This window comes from Dreissena polymorpha, chromosome 1 (genome assembly GCF_020536995.1).
Source record: "Dreissena polymorpha isolate Duluth1 chromosome 1, UMN_Dpol_1.0, whole genome shotgun sequence".
Classification (NCBI taxonomy): domain Eukaryota; kingdom Metazoa; phylum Mollusca; class Bivalvia; order Myida; family Dreissenidae; genus Dreissena; species Dreissena polymorpha.
In genome coordinates, this window is record NC_068355.1 from 163,877,645 (window position 1) to 163,886,621 (window position 8,977).

The window sequence follows — 8,977 nt, forward strand, 5'->3', positions numbered from 1 at the left end:
CATAGAATGGCATAATGTATTGCATTATATTTCATTGAATGGTATCATGTATGGCTTATATCTATTACAGAAGGGCATAACGTATGGCTTAATCTGTCAAACAATTACATAATGTATGGCTTAATCTATCATAGCTTGGCATAATGTTTGGGTTAATATATCATAGAATTGCATAATATATTGCTTAAAGGGGCCTTTTCACAGATTTTGGCATTTTTTTTAACTTATTCATTAAATGCTTTATATTGATAAATGTAAACATTTGATCATAAAAGCTCCAGTAAAAAAATCAAGAAAAAAATTAAAAAAAGGAAAAGAACATTGCCCAGAGTAGGTTTCGAACCAGTGACCCCTGGAGTCCTGCCAGAGTCCCGAAGTAAAAACGATTTAGCCTACTGAGCTATTCCTCCGAGTATACATGTTTGACGTATTTTATACGTTATATAAGCAATCTTCGTAGTTTCACAAAATTTAACGACAAAAACAGAACTCTCCAAATTATTCAATCGTTTCGCGTTGCAACGCTTTATAATTTTTAGGTTTTAAAATCGTCAAAAGATGCATATAATGGCTTTATTAGAGCATGGTTAATGTTCAGTATTACTGTTTCCTCACAAATATCATAACTAAAACGAAAACTTACGAATCTGAAACAACTTTTTTCAATTTTGTCAATTTACCAAAGCGTGAAAAGATCCCTTTAATATATCATAGAAAGGCATAATGTATGGCTCAATATATCATAGAATTGCATAATGTATGGCTTAATATATAATAGAATTGTATAATATATTGCTTAATAAATCATAGAATGGCATATTGTACTGCTTAATATGTCATAGAATGACATAATGTATGGCTTAATTAGTTAATATATCATAGAATTGTATAATATATTGCTTAATATATCATAGAATGGCATAATGTATCATAGAATTACATAATGAATCGCTTAATCTATCATAGAATGGCATAATGTATGGCTTTATTTATCATAGAATGTCATAATTTATGGCTTAATCTTTCATAGAATGTAAGCATGTATGGCTTTATACATCATAGAATGGCATAATGTATGGCTTAATATATCATAGAATGGCATAATAAATGGCTTAATATATTATAGAATGGCATAATGTATGGCTTAATATATCATAGAATGGTATAATGTATGGCTTAATACATGATAGAATGGCATAATGTATGGCTTAATATATCATAGAATAGCATAATGTATGGCTTAATATATCATAGAATAGACAATAAATGGCTTAATATATCATAGAATGGTTCGACGGTTTTCATCGCAAATTGGTGCAGTAAATACAGTAGTTAAGAAAAGATATGAACAAGACTATACATGCTGCCGCCATTTCGTCAATATGAGTTAATTATCAAAGTGTAATATGCCAAACAATAAATTGTTCGTACACCTATTAATCGATGTATCATCTAATATTATGGATGTGAGTCACACTCTGGGAAAATGGAGTTTAATGCATGTGCGCAAAGTGTCGTCCCCGATTAGCCTTTGAAGTCGGGGCAAGCTTGTTATGGAGTACACTTTCCGTCTAGACTGGATTGAGTACACTTTCCGTCTAGACTGGATTTTCGTTTAGAAAATGCTTCCTTTTAATAAAGAAATTTCTTTCAAGCGGAAAGTGTCGTCTCTGATAAGCTTGTTCGGACTGCGAACTTCGATTACACTTTAGGCATATCCATTAAGCCCAGTTTTCCAAGAGCGAGGCTCATATGTACTTTTGCTTTTATATTATTTCACACACCATTTGTCATGTCAACGAGATAAACTCGTTTTGAAAATGTATACCACACCCATTCCTTACGTTACAAGTTTCGAGGAATATTTTGTATCGTATTGATTACATATTATGTTACATTATCAATGTATCTTATGTGCATTTTTAATTATAGATTCATGACATTGAAAACAAGAAATATCTTTAAAAAAGATATACGGCGTAAATAGTTTAATGAATGAGATCAAGGATAGCGAATGTCTTTTTCTGTGCAGTTCTTAGCTGCATCACACGCAGTACGGGATGTTACGGGGAGTTTTCGCGGCTTATTTTACATTATAACATATTGCTGGTCATAAACCTATAGATACAAAACAGAAAACCAAAAGAAGAATGGAAGTGAAATTTAAACATATGAGTCAACCGGCCACACGAGAAGTATCCGTATTTATAGGCGCGTTCTTTGAACAAACCTGTTTTAGTGGTTTGTCGGGCATTGCTATTTGATTCGATTATTAACAGTATCAATTATCATCGTGCTAATGCTTTAAGTGATATTATGGGCATTTTGCACTGTTGAATAGAGCTGAAAAGAATTAACAGGTCAAAATAGTTAGTTAAAATGTGGTTACTGATTAATTATCTGCAACTCACCTTGCTACCAGTTGTTTATAAAAATATATTTTATATTCGATATTCTTACGTGACCCACCCAGTCCTGTAAGCTGAAATGATCCGTAAAACAATTTCGTGTCTTTGTGTCGTATGAACAAATCTGCACTAAAACTAAATTTAGGTTCAACTCGTAAACGCATGATCAGTTGTCAAACGAAAGTACGGTTGATATTCAAATGCATTATTTTTCTCTTTCTGGTATATTGTTTTAGTATGATGATGCTGCATTAATTAATATAAGTGTATATGAAGTAGAAACATCAAAAATAATCAACGGTTGCGATAGACACCTATAAACTGTTACATGCTCATAATATCACTTTAGTACATTAAGCAATATGGACGAATAATTATTGTTAAATTTATCAACAATAATATTTATCATTGTATTGTTAAAAACACATTAAGAATCTATTATTTACATACCATAATTATATTGCTGAATATCTTCATTTAACATATTTCTGGTCTAAAGAAAATTCCAGGTCACCTAGTTCACGGATAGCGTCTTAATTATATAACGATTATTTTACTGGCCGCCAACTCCGGTGATGACCTGTATATAAACTCTGAATGTCCGCGAATTGACCCGATATACCTCGCGGGTTGAAATGCAATGCTTTAAAGTGAGGCCTCGCTTCCATTGCTCTTTATACTTTTACATGTTAACATGTTGACAGGAATAAGGAAGTAAGTACTAAATATGAGAACATAGCCTTTTAAGTATAAACGCTCTTGCGCTGGTAATACTCTGAAAATAAAAGGTGTACGCACAAACTGTATTGATGTCGAGAATTGAGTGTAAAACTGTTCTATCTATTAAGCCTTTTCATTCGAGATAAAATTGTTTCATACAGTAAAACAGTGTTACAAAGACGCGGATATGTTTCCAATGTTCTGGTGGTATACTCAAATCAGCCAATGGAATAAATGAAGTGTATTCATTCGTACCTAGCCGCGGGAAATTTTATTGGAATTTTATTGGACACTTACAAAGGTCAGGCTAAGGTGAAAAGCTGGCTTATGCAGCTTACGCCGAAAAATGTCCGGCATGTACCCTTGTAAAAGGAACTGTTTCATAAATTTAAAATAAACAATAAGGTTGTTCTTTGCGGGGTTTTTTTCTCACAATTGTGTTCGTCTTTTTGATTGGGTTTGTCTCAAAATTTGACAAGATAAGTGTGTTGAAAGAGTAGACGCTACTGTTGATTCAACTTACTATATGATTCATTTTTTGGTAAACATGTGGAAGTTGTTTTCTCATTCAGTGTTGAGGGGAAATATGTACATTGATACTGAGCATAGCTCTCCATACAGCATCGAATAACATCACTAATATTTAGTTAACTGTATTATAAAAAAAGGTTTTCCCCAATGATTAAAAAAAAAAACTTAAATAAATATTTTTAGAGGTGTTTTCTATACAACTTATATATTTCCCTTCTTAAATATCCGTTCCGATTAATCATGTTTCAGTTTGAGATTTTCTTACGTGTGGTTTCACTTACTTTCTTTTTCAAAAATCCCATCTCTTTGCTTACTTGTGCCATTCATCTCTACTTCTTGACGAGTTAAGCTCATAATTGTCGACGAATGTTGTGTTTCTTCTTCTTTTCTCTATTATTCTTCAAGCTGAAGACTATCGAGTTGCCTGTTTGGTATGTTACACTGTTTGTAGCCTTACATACATTTCTTATCATTAACTTAACCGTTGTTTCAGTTCTTGGAGTCGATGTCCTGGGATCCCCTTAGGTAGAACTTTTGTTGCGGATGTTGTTGACTCATGTATTTGACTTGACGAGCTTGATAACCTTGTTTTTCAAGCAACTTTTGACACCAACTAGCTGGAAATGTTTTAAACGTTTTGTCTGTTTCTTAAATGATTCATTTTTGTTACTAAACATATCTGAACGCTTTTCTGAAACATCTATTATCTTAAATCCCGTTGAATTTCAACTTTATATATTCAATATGTTCTTAATGTGATTGTTTTATGTGTCTTATTTTGACGTTTTGCTTCTTAGGTGTGCATTTTCTTCAATTTATCATAATGTTTGCTGGAATCATCTTGTCTCTTTCTTTTTTTTATCTTCCAGTCCTTCATATTCACTGGTAAGAACACACTTCGCTCTTTTACTATTGCGATCTCTTTCCGATAGTGCTTCATGTTTTACTATTGCGATCTCTTTCCGATAGTGCTTCATGTTTTATCTTAGTGTCATTTTCTCTATTGACCATGCCATCCACAGAGCCATTCTGCAAAGTAAAGGGAAACCAGTCTTTGTCCGTATTTCAAGCTAGACATGCGTCCCATATTTGTCCCGTATTAGCCTTTTTTCTATATTCTATTGTCAGAATTGATCTTTGACATTTGGTAAAAATTGTAGGTCGTACATTATCCTCTCAACAACGCTAATCTGTAAACGAAATTCTAGGATGATGGTGTATGTACTTTTAGAAAGTACAATATCACGTTTTTTGGGCTCATCTTTTCCTAATTATGGGACACACTGATGGGGCCTATATGAGAAATCGAAATGACCAACAATACTTCTTCAATTATAGCAATCAAAGGAGCATGCATTAGAGAGATAATTCATAGATTAAACATTGACTTTACAAAAGCTTCTATTTGCAACTCACCCAATATCCGTTTTAGTAAAAATAAGCCTTTTTCGTAACTAGAAGTTCATTACATCAGAAAAAGGAATGGTTTAACGTCAACAATTTTAATGTAGATGCGTACAAAATAGTTCGTAAAAAACTTACCAATGAGATAATACTGATATGAACTGTCAGAGTTTTAATAAAATGTGCTTACCTTTTTAAGTAAATTGTAATTTTATTTTAGTAACATTTTGTGAATGTTTTGCAACAATCATAATAAGCGAAATATGCATCTGAATCTGATTTATAAGCCGAGCAACTGACATATCAATCGAAACTTTAATAACATAACACACACATAATACACACTGGCATATTGAACAATGATGAATAAAAATTGCAGTCAAAGGGGAGTAACTTTGTCAATCTGATATCCAATTGTGGTAACTGGTTTCCTGTCTTCATTCGAGTTATTGCCCTTTAATTTTATGTGAAGTCTTTTTATTTGTGATTCGCTTAAGCAAATTGGATAAAACACTAAATAATTATATGTTGTAGTCGACATATCATCATTCGTTTGAACATTTTCTATAATGATAATATGATGTATGTCTATTGTATAATTGTTGTATTTACTACTTGTACTGGAGACGTGGTTTACGTCTCAGTAGATGTTAGAAGCAAGTGCATAACATTTTTTCAACTATTATTCAACAAGTACTAATTTAGTTGAGTACCTATAATATGAACTATTAAAGGATATTGTGCACGGTTTTTCGTTTTTTTAAATATCATTAAATTAATATACCAACAAAACTTTCATATCTGAATAGTTTTACAGTACTTTTATAACAAGGACACGTGTTAGATAAAGTATAACCTTCATGCCCTGAAGATCGAACTCGGAAAGCGAAATCTAATTTTCTACCAATATATACCAGGTCCGTTATGTATATAAGCCCAGGTAATTTCCATGTCTTACCTACTGGGTGGCCTACTGTGACCTACACTGCAATTTTTGCAGTGAACTCACATAAGCTTCCTTGCATGATCCCAAATGAGTTTGGTATGCTCATAAGATTAAAATTTGGTCCCTCACAGGACACATATTGTACTAGTCCTCCGCTTTAGTTCACATTGGACGCGGGCCCATGTGATACTTGTGCCCCGCTATAGTTCATATTGAACGCGGGCCCATGTTGCACTTGTGCCCCGCTATAGTTCAGATTGGAAGCGGGCCCATGTTGTACTTGTGCCCCGCTATAGTTCACATTGGACGCGGACCCATGTTGTAAGTGTGCCCGCTATAGTTCACATTAGACGCGGGCCCGTGTTGTACTTGTACCCGCTATAGTTCACATTGGACGCGGGCCCATGCTGCACTTGTGTCGCGCTATAGTTCACTTGGGACACGAGTCCATGTTTTACTTGTACCCGCTATAGTTCACATAGGACGCGGGCCCAAGTTGTACTTGTACTCGCTATAGTTTACATTGGACGCGGGCCCATGTTGTACTTGTACCCGCTATAGTTCACATATGACGCGGGCCCATGTTGCACTTGTGCCCCGCTATACCGCTATAGTTCACATAGTACGCTCATGGGCTGGCACTGAGTGGCCGTTATGGGCCTATAAAATGGGGCCCAGGTGGGGTATTTTAACTGAGACCACCCTGGCTTTCATGTAGGAAATTTCATATAATGTTCATTGGTTCCACAATGAACTAATGTTTTTTTTCAATTTACGGCAAACCATGAACGATACAACAGAAAACAAACGTTAAGCAATTACGATTTAAAATGCCATTAAGTAACCACTTCATTCTCCCTAAATAAGTGTGGAGGCAAATAGATTGGCCATAGTCTCTCAAATAATCAATGTTGGTTGAGGGCTTAAATTTACAAACAGTAACCAGAACGTCAACTCGTAACAATCCAAATTGTACAAATAAGCAGAATTATGACATCCTTTTATAGAAAAAATACTTTTTTCTTCTGTCATGCGTAGCCCAAAGGGTAAAAATGCTATGAAGCTTGACATTTAAAAATGGGTCGCGCTCTGAGAAAATCGGTTTAATGCATATGCGTAAAGTTTCGTCCCATATTAATCTGTGCAATCCGCAAAGGCTAATCAGGGACGACACCATCCGCCGTAACTTGAGTTTTGCTAAGAAGAGACTTTCTTTAAACGAAAACGTACACTATCATAAAAGCGGGAATTGTCGTCCCTGATTAACGGATTGCACAGGCTAATCGGGGACGAAACTTTACGAACGTGCATTAAACTCCCTTTTCGCAGCGCGCGATTCAAATATGTAAATCATCATGCAAACTTGCTCACCTCCATATTTAACTATGATGTGTATGATGTTTAACATAACAAGAGGTATGGCTCATTTGAGCAAAAACAATCATGTGTTGCGGGGCACAATTATTGTTCTTAGAGGGAGAAAACTTTCCGACTAAATTGGCTTTTTGCTAAAAAGAGACTTTCTTTAAACATAAAATATTATAAAGCGGAAAGGTTCGTCCCTGATTAGCCGGTGTGGACTGCATAGGCTAATCTTGTACCGCACTTTACGCCCACCTAATAACCGCCATTTTCACAGATACCCTAAAGGCGTTATGTGCATTTAACGATGATGAAAAGAGCGAAATACGGAAGTGCCAGGTTTAGTTTAGTGTTCGTCGACATTCATGGAGTTTGTAGTCGGCAGTGATTTTTATACGCCCGTATAAAATACGGGACGTATTATGTGAAACCCCTTGGCGGCGGGCGGCGGGCGGCGGGCGGCGGGCGGCGGGCGGAAGGCATCACTTTGTCCGGACTCTAATTCAAATTGTATTCATCCGATCTTCACCAAACTTGGTCAGCAGTTGCATCTAGTTGATATCTAGGCCAAGTTCGAATATGGGTCATGCCGGGTCAAAAACTAGGTCATAGGGTCAATAAGTGCATTTTCAAAGGGGCCACTTTGTCCGGACTCTATTTCAAATTGTATTCATCCGATCTTCACCAAACTTGGTCAGCAGTTGCATCTAGTTGATATATAGGCCAAGTTCGAATATGGGTCATGCCGGGTCAAAAACTAGGTCATAGGGTCAATTAGTGCATTTTCAACGGCGCCACTTTGTCCGGACTCTAATTCAAATTGTATTCATCCGATCTTCACCAAACTTGGTCAGTAGTTGCATCTAGTTGATATCTAGGTCAAGTTCGAATATGGGTCATGCCGGGTCAAAAACTAGGTCACAAGGTTACTTAGTGCATTTCAAGCATTTAGCATGGTGTCCGCTCTCTAATTGAAGTAGTTTGCATCTGATCATCACCTAATTTGGTCAGAAGTTGAGTCTAGATGATATGTAGATCAAATTCGAATATGGGTCATGCCGGGTCAAAAACGAGGTCACGATCGGACACATAATGAATTTCAAGCATTTAGCATGGTGCCCGCTCTCTAATTGAAGTAGTTTTCATTTGATCTTCACCAAATTTAGTCAGATGTTACATCTAAATGATATCTAGGTCAAGTTCAAATATGGGTCATGCCGGGTCAATAACTAGGTCTCGAGGTCACTTAGTGCATTTCAAGCATTAAGCATGGTGTCCAAAACCTCCGAACGGGCGTATCTTGTGACAGTTTGGCACTCTTGTTGTGTGATAACAAGGCCGCGAATACCATTTGAAATAAATTGGCACAGCTAATCAGGATGTCTGGATAGCGTTTATAGGCATCAAGTCTGCTATGACGTCATCAATCATTCCCATGAGGTACATTACCAGTGTTGCGGGTTCTGAGTTTTTAAGTGTTCGTTTTTGAACATTATGTGTTGTTTTATTTAAATATTAACTCATCATCAACTAAATGCAGGTTGACTATATATTATAATACATTTAATAACATTGATTATGAGGTGCGATATTAAAAACAATATCA

At 35.6% G+C, this 8,977-nt stretch overlaps 2 protein-coding genes and 1 long non-coding RNA gene across 7 annotated transcripts in view; 1 reads left to right on the forward strand and 2 right to left on the reverse strand.

The window, feature by feature from the left end:
- Positions 1-865, reverse strand: part of LOC127858932 (uncharacterized) — a 71,109-nt gene extending 70,244 nt beyond the window's left edge. For both annotated transcript variants that reach the window (XR_008039200.1, XR_008039199.1), the window contains exon 1: positions 826-865. This is a non-coding gene — a long non-coding RNA (uncharacterized LOC127858932). The remainder of the gene's footprint in view (positions 1-825) is intronic.
- Positions 1-8,977, reverse strand: part of LOC127858850 (uncharacterized) — a 344,634-nt gene that overhangs the window by 293,979 nt on the left and 41,678 nt on the right. The window lies entirely within an intron of this gene.
- LOC127858873 (ankyrin repeat and BTB/POZ domain-containing protein 1-like) overlaps positions 1-8,977 on the forward strand; it is a 344,964-nt gene that overhangs the window by 275,397 nt on the left and 60,590 nt on the right. The gene's annotated exons all lie outside the window — the stretch shown is intronic.